At 44.6% G+C, this 17,215-nt stretch overlaps 2 pseudogenes across 1 annotated transcript in view; both read right to left on the bottom strand.

Moving 5' to 3' along the window:
- The window catches only part of LOC111551723, a 370,929-nt pseudogene that overhangs the window by 235,582 nt on the left and 118,132 nt on the right, over positions 1–17,215 (bottom strand). The gene's annotated exons all lie outside the window — the stretch shown is intronic.
- On the bottom strand, positions 5,949–6,839 carry LOC111551742 (annotated as a pseudogene).

The raw sequence follows: 17,215 nt of genomic DNA, 5'->3' as shown, positions 1-17,215 counted from the left end.
TCCCCACTCCATCCTTTCCACACTGCCTCCTGTGGGTCGCCACCAGTTTCAGAAGTGAGATGAGCTGATATCAAGATGGGAAAGCTATCTCTTTAAATTCTGAAAGAACTGGGAGGTTGAGATGGAGAAGATGAGCCAGAAGTTAGCCTGTGTGTGGAAAGGTCCTCACCTCTCCCCATCTTCGGAAGAACAAGAGAAGCTGAAGTCATGCTAACATGCAGAGTGTTTTGATTCAGAAAGGATCATGAGATGGTATTGTGCGGGTCAACGCGACCCAGCGTGAACACTGTTCTCATTTACCAATTTCATCTCCTTATTTGCAATCAAACTAATAACGGTTTATCTCAATCTCAGGGGAAACCAACCACATAGCTATGCAGCAGCCTTGGAAGAAAGAGCTCCTTGCAAAGCCAATTCTGTTCTGACGGACAGGATTGGAGAACGCTGCCACCACAGTAGAGAGACCTGAGCCCTCTTCCCCACAGGGGCGGTCAACATCCCCTTCACGGCTAAACCACCCCCTTCCCAGCAGAAGTGTGGGCCAACCTATGGGCCACAGGTGGAGGAATCAGAGTCTTAGAGGCTGAGCATTTCTTTTTTTTTTTTTTTTTCTTATTTACTTATTTATTTTTAACAGTCAAATAAAAATTGCACATATTTGAGACTGGGTCATTTCCATCTTCTCTGTTCTATTCATACACCCAATACACAGACCTCACTCCCACCACCATCTTTATGGAGGGAGAAGGGGACAGGTATTGAAGAGGATTTCACTAGGTTCACCCATGTGGATGGACTCCGGGAAGACTGAGATCAGGTTCTACGATTTGTTGCAGTGGACCCACAAAACCCTTCCGAGACAGAACATCATCCCAGCCAGCCTTGGCTGCCTCCTGCCTAAGACATAAAATCTTGGCCTAACCTCCCTTCAAAGGCAGTTCAAGAATGCCTTCAAGATCCTTCATCTTAGGGCTTCAGACCCACTGGGCAACACAGAGACTGCCTCTACAAAACATAAAAAAAAAAAAAAAAAAAAAAAAAAAAAAAAAGCTGGATGAAGTAGCATAAGCCTGTGACCCCAGCTACGTTGGAGGATGAGGCAGGAGGATCACTCCAGGCCAGGAATTAGAGGCTACGCTGAGCTGAGATTACACTGCTGCATTCCATCCTGGGTGACACAGTGAGACCCTGTCTTACATAAAATCATAATAATAATTTTTTAAAAAACCAAAAAACAAAAAGAGGAGGAGGCTGGATCAGGGGAACAATTAACTATCTTTGCCCTAGACAGTGTCCTATCCCGGTTCGTCGCATCCACAGCTCGTAGCATCTGGCACCAGGGAGGAAGTCAAACAGCTGAAGGTCTAAAGAAGGGAAGAGAACACAAAACTCACGGAGATGCCGCCTAGATCTCATGCTTGGGGGCTCGTCTGGTGTATGTCTGTTGTGCTTTCAATGCCAAGAACACAGCTGGCCCGTCATTGGCTCCTGCAGAACAGAAGCCTGTGGGGTGTTAGGAGAGAAGTTTCCAGAGTAGGCAGGAGTAAGCTTTGCAACTCCAAAGAGAGACTGAACATGCACAAGAGCAGGTATTTCTGTCCAGTTTGTTCCCTGATGCATTCTACCATGGAGAATGGTGCCCAGCACGTAGTAGGTACTCAATAAATGGCATGGACGCAGACAAGGAAGCTCAGAGGAGGAACTTCGTCTCCATCCAGGGCAGTACTGGCAGGAAACCACTCTTAACTCATCCCTCCCCACAATCCCATCATGCTATGTTTTCCTAACATTCTCAGCCATCTATAGGTTGGTGCAAAAGTAATTGGGGTTTTTATCACTAAAAGTAATGGCAAAACCACAATTACTTTTGCACCAACCTAATATATTTCATTATTTTAAATGACAGCATCTAGAAGCAGGGCCTGCGTTCCTAATGAGGAGGGCAGGTGAGGTATACGGGAAGGGAAAAGGTGGCTTCAATCACACAAAGGATCCTGACTGAGACCCACCTTTGAAAGCAGGTGTGCTTTGGAAATGTTTAGTGTTTACACATGGCCCAGAAGCAGGTTCACCCAGCACAACAGAGGAGGCAACGCGGCCGCTGCTCAGGAGCGTGTGTGGCATGGTGCTGAGCTCTCCTATGCCTGCTTCCTCACTGTAAAGTGGGAGGATCGCAGCATGTACCACAGAGAATGTCCTCAGCATTAAATGACGTGATGCCTGAAAGCATCGAAGCGCAGTGCCTGACACTGAGCAGGTCCTCTGCCAATGCCAGCGACTGGGAGAAGTCTGTGTCCGTCAGTGCTGGTCTCCGGCTATTCTAAGGGCCTTAGAGACGTCATGAGGATAAAGACGGCTAGGGGACAGGTAGAAATGTTGCTCATTTTACATTTTAACAGACTGTGGGACAGGCGCGGCGGCTCGTGCCTGTAACGCCAGCACTTTGGGAGACGAAGGTGAGTGGATCACTTGAGGTCAGGAGTTCAAGGCCAGCCCGGCCAACACGGTAAAACCCAGACTCTACTAAAAATACAAAAACGAGCCAGGCATGGTGGCACACGCCTGTAAGCCCAGCTACTTGGGAGGCTGAGACAGGAGAACTGTTTGAGGCCGGGGGCAGAGGCTGCAGTGAGCCAAGATGGTGCCATTGTACTCCAGCCTGGGCAACAGAGAAAGACTCGTCTCAAAACAGACAAACAAAACCACTGTGCTTTTGAAAATAATGCCAAGAGCATGAGCTCAAGTTAGAATAGTAAGAACTGAGGAGAGAGACCCACAGAAAACCTCCTAACTCATATTACATAAAAAGCGGAATGCACTGCCGGAGGGTGGCCTCTCTCGACAATAGCCAGCCATGCTTGAAGGCCTCGGAATAAACAAGGAGACCCCAGAAGACCCTGGATTAGAGTTAAAGAGAAAAAAATAAATGCTGAGGCCCCCTGCAGAGAGAGATCACCATGAAACCATGTCACTAAAGGCCAGCCCTTCCTGCCCCCTGAAAGGCCAGAATTTTTTACAAGGATGGCCTTTGAGCTTTTGTTTATTAAAGAGCTCAGAAATGTGCATAACGGCAACCGTTTTAAGAAACTGTGTACCGCAGCTTGTTAAATCATTGGAAATAAAATCCAAGCAAGAGTTGTAGAATTAGATTACCCAATATGAAGGAAACATACTTTCATCTCAAGTTCCTCTAAATAGATGTCATTTTCCCTTGCTATAAAGGTAGGCTATTTTCCTTCTTATTCTTTACTCAAGAAAAACAAGGAAGTGGGAGGGGGGGAGATGAAAACCCACATTGGTTAGGTGCCCCAATGTTGCAGAGCAATTCTAATCAGCATTAACATTGCAGTAGCCCAGGAAAAAGAACTGGGAGGTTTTCATCGTACAGGAACAAAACTGAGAGATGAAAATGCAGTCGCAAGCGTAAAAAAAGTTATTATGAAATCTGTTCAAGCCTCATGCTTTTCCAATGATTCAAGATAATCACATGAGCAGCTTCAAACATTATGCATTGACATCATTCAAACAGATAGCTCCCAGAGGTTGGATATGAGATCAGGGAATTACCATTCATCATACGTTTATGACAAATCTAATGGCCTGAACTGATTTGTGACTGGTTAGAGCTCATGTGGGTCTCTCCAACTATGGCCACCTTGCTACTTAACGATCCTCCTTGCTTAAGAAGAACCCCCGTGGAACCCATAACATCTCATTGGAATAAGGAACGGGAAAGTCCTCACAACCCAAGGTCAAGTGCCTAAGGTGTGGATCTTCTCAACGTCCAGAGTCCTGTCATTCAAAGAGCAAATACAGAACCTCCTCTTGCTGGAGGTTCACTCCAGCAAACAGACAGACAGACGCAGGTTTAAGAGTCTACTGTGCTACTTTCTGGACGTGGAACCATGAGCAAGGCATCTCCCCTCCTTGTGCCCTGTCTCATTTTTAATATCAAGATTATAATGGCCTCTGCTTCTTAGGGCAGTTACGAGGATTAAGTGAAATCATGTATATAAAGTATTGAGCACGATTCGTAGCACAGAGCAGGCATTTCATAAATGTTAGCTAGAACTGCTGTTACGCCCAGTACCGATAAGATAATGAAGTTAACAGTATCCACTGGGAAGGCTTTGTAAGAACGTAACAATCCAAAGATAGTAATGGCGCCACTCGGGGCTCCTCCTTCCCTGTTGCCCATGTGGCAGATACAGTGGGAGCCCATATGCCCTCCAGCCAACTCGGCTGTCACCTGCAGCTTGGAGAGACAGTTCCCTCCCACATCAATGGGTGCCTTATTTAAGCACCTGCGTCTCTGCACCTAGGAGTTTCCTCCAGCCGTGGGAATCTGCTCAGCCTGTGTTCTGGGAAGGTCAGGAGTTGCAGAGTGAGCAACTACACCACTGGTTTCTAATACTGCACACATAACATACCCACTTGCGTGCAGAAAGTCTTCCTTTAGGCTTGTAACTCCCTTCACGTGAAAGATTAATAAGGGAAATCGTTGTGTTCTGCCTAAAAACTAGATCAAATTTATACACAAAATCATTTGTCTAAAAGTTTAAGTTTTCAAATAAAAATTAAAATGCATTTCTGACATGCAAAATAAATTTTAAAAATTTTACAAAATCCAGTAGCTGGGACTACAGGCGTCCACCACCACCTGGCCAATTTTTGTATTTTCAGTAGAGACGAGGTTTCACCATATTGGTCAGGCTGGTCTCAAACTCCTGACCTCAGGTGATCCACCCTCCTCGGCCTCCCAAAGTGCTGGGATTACAGGCATCATCACTCGCCATCAGAGAAATGCAAATCAAAACCACAATGAGATACCATCTCACACCAGTTAGAATGGCAATCATTAAAAAATCAGGAAACAACAGGTGTTGGAGAGGATGTGGAGAAATAGGAACACTTTTACACTGTTGGTGGGATTGTAAACTAGTTCAACCATTATGGAAAGCAGTATGGCAATTCCTCAAGGATCTAGAACTAGATGTACCATATGACCCAGCCATCCCACTACTGGGTATATACCCAAAGGATTATAAATCATGCTGCTATAAAGACACATGCACACGTATGTTTATTGCGGCACTATTCACAATAGCAAAGACTTGGAATCAACCCAAATGTCCATCTGTGACAGACTGGATTAAGAAAATGTGGCACATATACACCATGGAATACTATGTAGCCATAAAAAAGGATGAGTTTGCGTCCTTTATAGGGACATGGATGTAGCTGGAATCCATCATTCTTAGCAAACTATCACAAGAAGAGAAAACCAAACACCGCATGTTCTCACTCATAGGTGGGAACTGAACAATGACATCACTTGGACTCGGGAAGGGGAACATCACACACTGGGGCCTATCATGGAGAGGGGGGAGGGGGAAGGGATTGCATTGGGGAGTTATACCTGATATAAATGATGAATTGATGGGTGCTGACGAGTTGATGGGTGCAGCACACCAACATGGCACAAGTATACATATGTAACAAACCTGCACGTTATGCACATGTACCCTAGAACTTAAAGTATAATAAAAAATAATAATAATAATAATAATTTTACAAAATCACCTTATGTCAGCACCACCTTTGTTTTTCTGTATTAAGTCAACAGAAACTGTGCTACTTTATTAACAGAGTTTTATCTCGCATGTATATTTTTGTCTCTCCATCATTTCCATGTCGGACCACTGCTACTACTATGTCTTATCATAACATTCCATTCACACTTAAAACCAAGCAAAGGGTGAAGTTCCATCCTTAACAACTAAACAGACATTTTGGACAACACATTCTTGGCAACAAAACCTGGACAACATTTATCAAATGTGATAGGGAAATGTATCACTCTGCATTATAAAAAGGACAGCCAGATATCAACTGTTACAGAAATGAAATAGATGGAAAATTTTTAACAAATTTTTCAAACTTTTTTCTTAAAGAGACTTCCTCCACTGCCAGAGATCTGGAATAGCCTCCTGGTCAGTCATCCAGAAGCAATTCTTCACATAACTGATGAACTTGGCTTCCACTTTGGGAAGAAAACCACCTTTTTCTATATTTCCTTGCATTTTTGCTCTAACATCTTCTACAGAACTAGGTCCTTTTGGTGTTTTAGGAGTTTTTTCCTGTTTTTTGAAGGATTCTTGTCCTTCTGATCTTGGTGTTGATGATGGTTTTGAGTCTTTTCCATTCTGATATGACTTGTGTGCATTTTTGGCTGGAGTATCTCATATAGATTTCTTCATTGGTGCTTTTTCTTCAGTTTCCTCATTATCAAAATCATCATCATCAAAATCATCATCATCTTCATCATCATCATCTTCTTCATCATCATGACTAGCACCATCTTCGTCAGCAGCAAGTTTTACTTTTTTCTGTGGAACCTTGCTACCACCTCCAGGGGCAGCCTGTTTTCCAGATATACTTAAGAGTTGGTTTCACATCCTTGTCTTCATCTTGTGACTCTGCATCTTCCTCCATAGCTACAAAGTGCCGACCACGAGCATGCACTGGCCCTGAACCACACTTCAATCGTAAGATCACCGGTGGTGTGATTTCAAAGCCCCCATTGGCTGTACAGGCATTTACAAAGTTGCCAGTATTACTTTAATTGGACTGCCTTCATAATTCGTTGCCTCGGCTTCAACAACGTACAATTCATCCTTTGCCCCAGTCCCTAAACCAACCATTCTTAAAGATAACTGGTACTCTTTTTCATCATTATCTACCCTGAAGTGATAACCTTTGTCAGCCTTGAGTTAACAACTGAAAAAATAGTTCTAGGGCCTCAGGGGGCTCATGTCCATGGCCACTGAATCTTCCATTGGGTGGCAGCATGCACTTAGGTGGGAGAGAAGGCGGACAGAGATAAATGACCACTGCTCAAGAGAACAGCCATGCAGGATGGAATCACACCAGGGAAAGCTCTTTTTATTTTTACTTACTTATCTATTGAGACAGGATCTCACTCTGTCACCCAGGCTGGAGTGCAGTGCCACGATCTCGGCTCACTGCAACCTCCACCTCCTGGGTTCAAGCAATTCTCCTGCCTCAGCCTCCCAAGTAGCTGGGACTACAGGTACACACCACCGTGCCCAGCTAATTTTTGTATTTTTAGTAGAGACAGGGGTTTCACCAGCTTGCCCAGGCTGGTTTCAAACTCCTGGCCTCACGAGATCCTCCCACCTTGGCCTCCCAATGTGCTGGGATTACAGGTGTGAGCCATTGTCTGTGCCTGGCCAGTACTACTTATCTTAATGCCAGGATCTTTAGACTTTATGTGTTGGGTGGTGTGTGACATAGAGGGGACGTGTGGTTGCATAAGTGTTTGCTCATTTTTCAAGAGAATCTATGCTCCAAGTTGATCAACATTAAATTTTGTGCATTCAGTGTGACACCTCCCAGAACGAACCTCAACCAGTGGGAAATGGAAACAGGAGGATCTCTGGGAAGTGGTACTTAGGGATGTTCTGGGCCAATCTCCGGAGTCCACCAGCAGGCCTGGGTGCCAGCTGCCCACAGCAGTAAGTAGCTCACTGAAAGACCCTTCATCTCTTCCCCATTCCCTCCTTGTGGGATCACCTCAAATAATTCTCTTGCATTCAAATCCATGTCTCTGAGTCTGCTTCTTGAAGAACCCAAACTATTGCAAGCTAGATAAGGGCTCCTCCTCCTCAGCATCCTTTCGGCTTCTGAGGCAACCCTACTATCCAGCATGACATCATGGAAGGATCCCAAGCAAGGGCGTTTCACAGATGGGGTTCAAATCCCAACTCTTCCCTTACTAATTGTGTCATCAAGCCAAGCCCCATGGCTGTTCCCCCATTTCCCCATCTTTAAAGCAGCACCTGCATTACAGGGATGTGATGAGGAGTCTGCCACAGAACCGGCTCAACTCTTGTTCTATTCACTAGTTGGAGCTTCCTAAAGAGAAGCAGGTACCCAAAGTTTCCAGAGATGCCTGTAGAGCACAAGTGCTTGGCATAAAGGAATGGGCTCCAAAAAGCAGAATGCAAAAAATTCATTAGGGAGAAATTTTTAGATAAGAGAATGGAGTAACTACCATCACGAAGAGAAAAATCTTTTCTACAAACATAGAAGGATGTCCCTATTGCCAGATCCCTTGCGTCAGGAACCAAGAAAGTAAGTTCCTCTTGGCCGAGGCCGTACTTGCCATTGGCAGCCTGTAATTGGAACCGGAATATTTCTTAGGTATTGCCAAGCCGATCGGCGACTGGCTTGTTTTCCTAGAAAATGAGTGACAGCTGCACAACAGCTTTTCAGTCATCAAGAGAGAGAAGGAAGAAAGCCTAGCCAGGGACTCTATGCGCCTTCTGTGCACCCCTGGGGAACTATTGGTGCATTCACGTCTCAAACCACCACACATCCAAGTTAAAACTTAGCGCTTGGCTGGAACTTCTAGGAGAAGTTGTTCCTAAATAAATGTGAAGGAAACTTAAAAATTAATAAAGTGATGGGCAACCTGTACACTGACTTTTTTTTTTTTTTTTCAAAACCTCCTTTGACACCTTCCTAATTAAGGAGAACTGGCTGCTGGTTTCTGTTTCTGTTACCCAGAGTCGGGGAATCACTGAGAGACAGAATGAGTAACTATTAACTCTAGGTTGATTTTTCCTTCTCTTGGAAACTGATTGCACACACTGGATGAAGGATCTGATTAGACAGTAAAGCAGACCAACTGGGAGTTGTGGTTCCAAGGGAGAGCTCGGTCAGCACTGGTCGTCCACCAGGGCAAATGCCTTGGCAGAAAAATGAGTAGACAGGAACAGCCAAGCATTCAACAAATGAAAGATGCTGGGAGCCCCAGGTAGCTCAGGAGAGATCTCTCTGACCTTTCTGGCCCTGGTAAAACAACGGTGAATAAGACAGACATAAAGTCCCTGTCCCAAGGACACTGACATGGGAGTGTAGGAGAAAGACAAGCAAATAATTTCACAAGCAATTTCCAAAGTACACAAGACGGGTCATGATTCATTAGCACAAGGTGCTACGTACCTAGTCTGGGGTGTTGGGAAAAGTCAGGCCAACTGAGACCTGGGGATGAGGACTTCCCCAATCAGGGGGAGAAAGAAAGCTTGTTCCAGAAAGAAGAGTCTGCCTGGAAGTCCTGAAGCCCATGGGACTTCCGAGAAAATCAAACAAGCCTCCTGCAACTGAAGCTAGAGAAGGAGGATGAAGTTAAACAAGGAAAATAGTATGTAGTTTCCTCAAAAAGTTACAGGTAGAACTACCATATGGTCTAGTAATCATACTTCCAAATATTTATCCACAATAGGCCAGACACGGTGGCTCATGCCTGTAATCCTAGCACTTTGGGAGACTGAGGAAGGTGGATCACATGAGGCCAGGAGTTCGAGACCAGCCTTGCCAACACGGTGAAATCTCATCTCTACTAAAAATACAAAAAAAAAAAACCAGGTGCCGTGGCACATGCCTGTAGTCCCAGCTACTAGGGAGGCTGAAGCCGGAGAATCGCTTGAACCCAGGAGGTGGAGGTTGCAGTGAGCCAAGATCGCACCATTGCACTCCAGCCTAGGTGACACAGAGACACTCCATCTCAAAAAAAAAAAAAAAAAAAGAATTAAAATCAGGATCTCAAAGAGGTATTTGCACTCCCATGTTTACTACAGCATTATTCACAACAGCCAACGAATGAAAACAACCTAAATGTGCACTGATGGATAAATGGATAAGGAAAGCATGGTATATTCACACAGTGGAACATGATTTAGCTTGAAAAAAGAAGGAAAGCCTGCCACATTTGACAATATGGGGAGGCATTATGCTAAGTGAAATAAGCCAGTTGCAGAAAGAAAAATGCTGTATGATTCCACTTACAGGATGACTCTCAAACAGGCAAACACACAGAAACAGCAAAATGGTGGTTGCCAGGGGCCGAGGGGAGAGGGGGGGGAGTTGTTATTCAATGGGTATAAAGTTTCAGTGATGTGGCCGGGCGCGGTGGCTCCCGCCTGTAATCCCAGCACTTTGGGAGGCCGAGGCGGGTGGATCACCTGAGGTCAGGAGTTCAAGACCAGCCTGGCCAACGTGGTGAAACCCCGTCTCTACTAAAAATGCAAAAATTAGCGAGTCATGGTGGTGCACACCTGTAATCCAAGCTACTCGGGAGACTGAGGCAGGAGAATCGCTTGAACCCGGGAGGCAGAGTTTGCTGTGAGCCAAGATCACGCCATTGCACTCCAGCCTGGGCAACAAAAGCAAAACTCTGTCTCAAAAATAAAAGAAAATACAAAAATACAAAAATTAGTGGGGTATGGTGGCGTGTGCCTATAGTCCCAGATATTCAGGAAGCTGAGGCAGGAGAATCACTTGAACCCAGGAAGCAAAGGCTGCAGGGAGCTGAGACCGTGCCACTGCACTCCAGCCTGGGGACAGAGTGAGACTGCATCTCAAAAAAAAAGAAAGAAAAAAAGTTTCAGTGATGCAAGTTGAGTAAGTTCTAGAGATCTGTTGCACAATATTGTGCCTGTAGATAACAATACTGTATTATGCACTTAAACATTTGTTGAGATGATAGAGCTCATGTTAAATATTAAGTTAAATGTTCTTACTACAATTTAAACAAAAACATAACAGATGCAACGCAATTGACACAACTAATATCTCAAAATCAGTTCAGATATTAACTGTGGTGGTTTTTAGCTCTGTTAAAACCAGAGCGTTACCTGCCTGCTGTCCAAACCATTCTCAGAACATCAAGATGATTTTTGTCATTGCCCGTGAGCAGCATGTTGTAAAGAGGACCAGAAACTAGCCTCTATGACACAGACTTCTCTTCCTGTGTGTGAAAACCAGGCAGGCTCACCTGAGACAGCTGGGTGACCTGAGCAAGAATACAAGTTGGCACAAAGTGCACGAGCCTTGCAGGTAACTGGGATTGGTTTTCTCAGTTGACTGCTCGTCAACCATTTACCTTCATTCCAGCCCCACACCCAGCTTTATGGCCTTGCAACATGTGCAGTCACACGAGGCCTCACACTCCATGTTCTGCTGTCACTGTCTTGAAATTCTTAACTTTTTAACAAGGGGCCTCACATTTTTATGTTTTACTGGACCCTGTAAATCATGCAGCTAATCTTGCCACACCCCGAGTAGTTTATCAACATATTTTTCTTTCCAGTCACTAAGAGTTTCTTTTATAAGAGAAATAAAATGGTCAAAAAAAGCACATTATCCTTCTAGTAATAGTATCTCTGGGACTGTTTTAGCACTTCTTATAACCTGAACCTCTGGGTAACTACCCAGTTGGCCCACTTCTTAACATATTTCTGGGGCCAAGAACTGCGGGGATCCTTGGACAGCAACTATACCTATGTTTACAGCTCCTCCTTTCACCTTGTTGGGTAAATTGGCAGCAGTGGAAGACAGAACCCTATCACCATTAAGACCAATGGGCTGGACCCAGATTAACTTGGGTTCAAATCCCAGCTTTGCCTTTTACGTCTGTAAACTGAGAAGATGACAGAACCACAGGATCATTGTAGAGATTAAATGAGATCATGAATACAGAGTGTTCCATACCAAGTGAGTAGTCCGTGTTGTCTATCAGCATTTGTAGAGTTGCCATTGTCTCTCCCTGCATCGTGTGCAGCCTTGGTGTGGTTATCAATCAGGGTATATGCCTCCTCACTGCAGAAGCCGGGGGCACTGGAGGCTTCTCCTACTGGATCTCCCTCTTGATGTGTTTGTGCTGCTGGGAGAATAGGCTCACGCTATAAGATCAGCCAGTCGTACTCTCCCCAAAACTGGGCAGGAAAGAGGCAAAGATGGAAGAAATTTTTGTATGTTTTCACTGAATCCATCAGTAGTCCTGAAAACACAGCTTCAGCTGTTGACATTTCTGCAGCTGTAGAGATCTCTAGCCTTCCCTTCAACCCTGCAAGTTTCCCTACATCCTTACAAGTAGCCCTCTTCTTCCTCACGTCAGTCACAGCAGCTTCTGTTGCGTGCAACCAAACACTCTAACTTATACCCCATCACTGAGGAAGTGTGGATACAGATCTAGATCTTTCCCCTAAAGTATCAATTCACTCAGGACATTAGACCTAGCCCAGGTAGCACAAAGCTGATACTGGAATAATGGCAAGGTGCACTCTCTCCCAGTACCTGTGCAGGTGGGTGGTATGTGTGACCCACAGGAAGCCTCCCGGCAAGCCAGCCAACCCGGCACCGTTTCTCCCACAGGAAACAGCTTGCACATTCAGTCTCAAGAAGCAGAACATAGTAAATAGACAGAGCTGCCTGGCGCTAATATACTCTCGTGGTGGAAGGGCCCTGGAGTCTCTAGAGCTGATCTTGGGAGGGTGCCTATCCTCTAATTATCCCTTGCCCTCCAGCCTTCCCACAACATGTCAGCAGCGCAAAGAGCTAGCCAGGCAGAGCTCTCCCCAGGCCTGCGTGTCCATGGATGGAGTAGGCGGCTGCAGATGTGGGATGGTCAGGAAGCTATGGAGCAATATCCAGAACTGTCTCTGTCCTCAAAGGAACACGACAGTGATTTATTCTGCAAGACAGTGACTACCCAATCTTTGCAGGGTTCTCGGAATAAGCAAATGCTCATGAGAGGATGTCTTACTAACCTTCAATGTAAATTTATGTTTTGGATTGTTTTTGGTCTGGAACAAGCATTCTGAGGTGAGGACAGAGAAAAAACATCAACAAGAGATGCTAAATGTGAGAATCAGCAAGTCCCATAGAAATCATGCACTTCAGCATCCCCATTTTATGGGTGAGAAAGCGGAGGACCAGAGAGGAAACCATGAACTCCAGTTCCCTGTTATATGCTCAACTATGACTCCCCGAAGTTCACATGAAAGGCGACCAAAGCAAAAATGGACAAATGGGATCGCATCAAGTTAAAAAGCTTCTGCACAGCAGAGGAAGCGATCAGCAAAGAAGCTCAAACGACTCAACAGAAAAAGTCTAACAACCTGATCAAAAAAATAGGGAAAAGATTTGAATAGACATATCTCAAAAGAAGACCTACAAAAGACAAACAGGTATATGAAAAGGCGCTCAACATTCCTGATCATCAGAGAATGCAAATCCAAACTACAGTGAGATATCATTCCACCCCATTTAAAATCACTTTTACCCAAAAGACAGGCATGAACGAATGCTGGCAAGGATGTGGAGAAAAGGGAACCCACGTATGCTGTTGGTGGGAATGCAAATTAGAAAACCACCAAGGAGAACAGTCTGGAGGTTCCTCAGAAAACTAAAAGTGAAACTACCATACAATCCAGCAATCCCATTGCTGGGTATATACGCAAAAGAAAGGAGATCAGTTTATCAAGATTTCCACACTCCCATGCTAGGTACAGCACTGTTCCCCACAGCCAAAAATTTGAAAGCAACCTAAGTGTCCATCAACAGATGAATAGATCAAGAAAATGTGGTACTTATACATAATGGGAAACCATGCCACCTTAAAAAAAAAAAATGAGATCTTGACATTTGCAAAAATGTGGATGAAACTGGAGGTCATTATGCTAAGTGAAATAAACCAGGCACAGAAACACAAACATCACGTTTTCACCTATTTCTGGGATCTAAACATCAAAATAATTGAATTCATGGAAATAGAGAGTAGAAGGATGGCTACAAGAGGCTGGGAAGGGTAATGGACGGGTGAGGGAGAGGTGGGGAGGATTAATGGTTATCAAAACAAACAGAAAGAATAAATAAGATGCAGTATTTGATATCACAACGAAGTGACTATAGTCCATTATGATTGAATTGCACCTTTTTCTTTTTTTTTTTTTTTTTTTTTGTTTTTTGGAGATGGAGTTTCACTCTTGTCGCACAGGCTGGAGTGCAATGCTGCAATCTCAGCTCACCGCAACCTTTGCCTCCCAGGTTCAAGTGATTCTCCTGCCTCAGCCTCCCCAGTAGCTGGGATTATAGGCATGCGCCACCACACCCAGCTAATTTTGTATTTTTAGTAGAGACGGGGTTTCTCCATGTTGGTTAGGCTGGTCTCAAACTCCTGACCTCAGATGATCCACCTGCCTTGGCCTCTCAAAGTGCTGGGATAACAGGTGCATTTTTATGTTTGCAACACAAAGGATAAATGTTTGAAGGGATTTTACATGATGTGATTATTACACACTGCATGTCTGTACCAAAACATCTTATGTACCCCATACATATACGCACCTCTATGTAACCACATTTTTTTAATTTACAAATAATTTTTTTAAAACGTTAAATGCATGTGTTGAAGTCAACCCCTAATATCTCAGAGTGTGATTTATTTGAAAATATGCAGACATAACAAGTTCGCGTAGGTCATACAGGAGCAGAATGGGCCCTAATTCCATAGAATTATGTTCTTATAAAAAGGAGAAGCTTGGACACAGACACTCACACAGGGAGAACTAACATGAAGGCAGAGGTCAGGGTGATGCATCTACAATCCAAGGAAGTACAAGCCAAAGGTTGCCAGCAAACCACTAGGAGCAAGGAGAAAGACATGCAACAGATGATTCCCCATAGCCCTCCAGCGAAGCCAACACTGCCAACATCTTGACCTCGGAGTCTAAGCCTCCTGAACCACACGACGATTAAGTTGTGTGGTTTAAGCCACCCAGTCTGTGGTACTTCACCACATCAGCTCTAGGAAACTAATAACGTCCTCCAGCAATTTTTAATGTATTCCAAACTCACTATTAGTATTCCTAATCATCATTTTTAACTGGTTTACATCGCATCTCATTCCATGGAGGATTTCAAACAGTATTTTAGGAACAAACAAAAAATACACACAGAAAAATAATTAGCAGCAGAAAAAATAACAGCAAATAATGAAATAAGTCAAGACCAGGCCAGACATGGTGGCTCACGCCTGTAATCCTAGCACTTTGGGAGGCCAAGGTGGGCTGATCACTTGAGGTACAGAGTTCGAGACCAGCCTGGCCAACGTGGTGAAACCCCGTCTCTACTAAAAATACAAAAATTAGCGGGGCATGGTGGTGCACACCTGTAATCCCAGCTACTTAGGAGGCTGAGGCAGGAGAATCGCTTGAACCCAGGAGGCAGAGGTTGCAGTGAGCTGAGATCATGCCACTGCACTACAGCCTGGGCAACAAAAGTGAAACTCCATCTGGAAAGGAAAGGAAAGGAGAGGAGAGGAGAGGAGAGGAGAGGGGAGGGGAGGGAAAGGGGAGGGAAAGGAAAGGCAACAGGAAGGAAGGAAGGAAGGAAGAGGTAAAGGAAAGGAACGGAATGGAACGGGGTAAGGGGGAAGGGAAGCAAAGGCAAGGAAAGGAAAGGCAAAGTAAGAGGGAGGAAGGAAGGGGAAAAGCCATAACCAATGACAAGTTAAGCCACAAATTGGACTGTAAGTTTCTTATCGGGCAAAGCAAAAAAGATAAATAGATCAAGCCAGAAAATCTTTCTTGATGCTAAACACTAAAGACAAGCAATGCTGAGACATGCAATGGGGCATGGTGTCAACAGCATCCCACCAGCAAGTGGAATAACCATTTATAAGGTAAGAACTTCAGCCCAAAATGCTGCAGCCAACACTTGCACTCAGGACTCTAGAATCCAATGTGACATTCTTTCTTTCTTCATTCAACAAATTTTTCTGGAGTACCACCTGTATGCTAGGTGCAGGGGACACAGTGATAACCATCACATAGAGTGGCTAAAAGCAGCTTACGACCTAGTCTCCAGAACCTACTGGGGGGAAATAATCACTTATAAGTGATTTTAATGCTCTGAGACCAGGACTGTGAGTTCCTGATCCCCACAAAGAGCTCCCACCAATAATACTGTAGTTGGGAAACTTGGTTGTAAGAAACTGAAATTCCCTGTGATGTCTTGAGCAAAGGGGGAGATTTTGACTAAGAGAACAGATGTGTCCTGTCCGGATGGATTCCAAGGACAGGGACACAGCCAGGCCTTAAGACTGGGCTGGAACCAGAGCCTGGGATGTGGTTCATGAGCCAGAAGCATCAGCATCACCTGGGAGCTTGTTACAAGTTTAGCATTACATGCCCTACCTGGACCTGCTGAATCAGAGTCTACATTTTCACAAGATCCCAGGTGATTCCTATGCACATTAGCGTTTGAGGCTGGGAATCTGGAAGTCTTCACTCTGTGTGGCTCACATCTCAGCATGTGACTCAATCTTCTCTCTCCTTGCAGACTGGGTTGTTCTGTTCCCTTGTCTACAATGCAGGAACCAGGGCTACCATCTGCACCTGCATTTACACCCCAGAGCGAGAGGTGCTTCTTTTTCTCAGTTCCAAGTCCATATTCCTGGAAGAGGTCTCTGATTGGTCCATATTCAACTACAGGTCTCTGATTGGCTCAGCCACGAGCCAATCAGCAATGGTCAAGGAGCACGCCCCGATAGAACAGACATGGCTGTGGCAACCCCACTGCGAGGTACAGTTCCCAGGGACGGGCTTGAGCAGCCAGCCCAAGTGGTGCACTCAACAAATGCTCATGAGATTCACATTTTGTCAGTTAAGAGCAGCACCACTCCTAACTCCACTGCTGTTGAACTGTGTAGTCACGGGCAAGCAGTTTAAACGCTGTAAGCCTCCATCTCCTTATCTAATGGATGGAAATAAGCAATAGTGCCTACTTCATTGGGTACTTGTGAAGCTTCAATGAAACAATATGTATAAGCAATTAATTAGCCTCATGCCAGGTAACAAAGCAAGCACCCAGTGACCACTAGCTATCATTGTTATTATAAATATTATCAATAGTATTACTATTAGCAACAAAGATGAGGACAATGACAACAATGATGTCGCCTAGACATCAAAGCAGTCAAATAAATTAATTTCCTCCTCAATAAGACTAGTGATTTCCAAGGAATTCTAGGCCACAATCTTTCAATTAACCTCATAGTACTCACTATTTGCCATTCGCCATCATAACTTTGACTGATACTATTAATTTCCATTTGCTGTTCACTCATTCATTCAACAAGTATGTTTTTCATGGCAAACCTGTGCCTGACACCATTACAGAAACTAGGGACACAACAGAGAGATAAAATCTTGCCCTAGAAAAAACTGACAATCCAGTCTATTCTTTGCCCCAAAGCACAGGGCAGGGCACAGGCAACCACTTGTCCTCAAGGGGACTTGAAGAAGGTGACCTTAAGGAAACGTGGGCATAGCATTAAACATTACTG

This window comes from Piliocolobus tephrosceles, chromosome 17 (genome assembly GCF_002776525.5).
Source record: "Piliocolobus tephrosceles isolate RC106 chromosome 17, ASM277652v3, whole genome shotgun sequence".
NCBI lineage: Eukaryota > Metazoa > Chordata > Mammalia > Primates > Cercopithecidae > Piliocolobus > Piliocolobus tephrosceles.
This window is presented reverse-complemented; position numbering and strand designations above follow the sequence as displayed.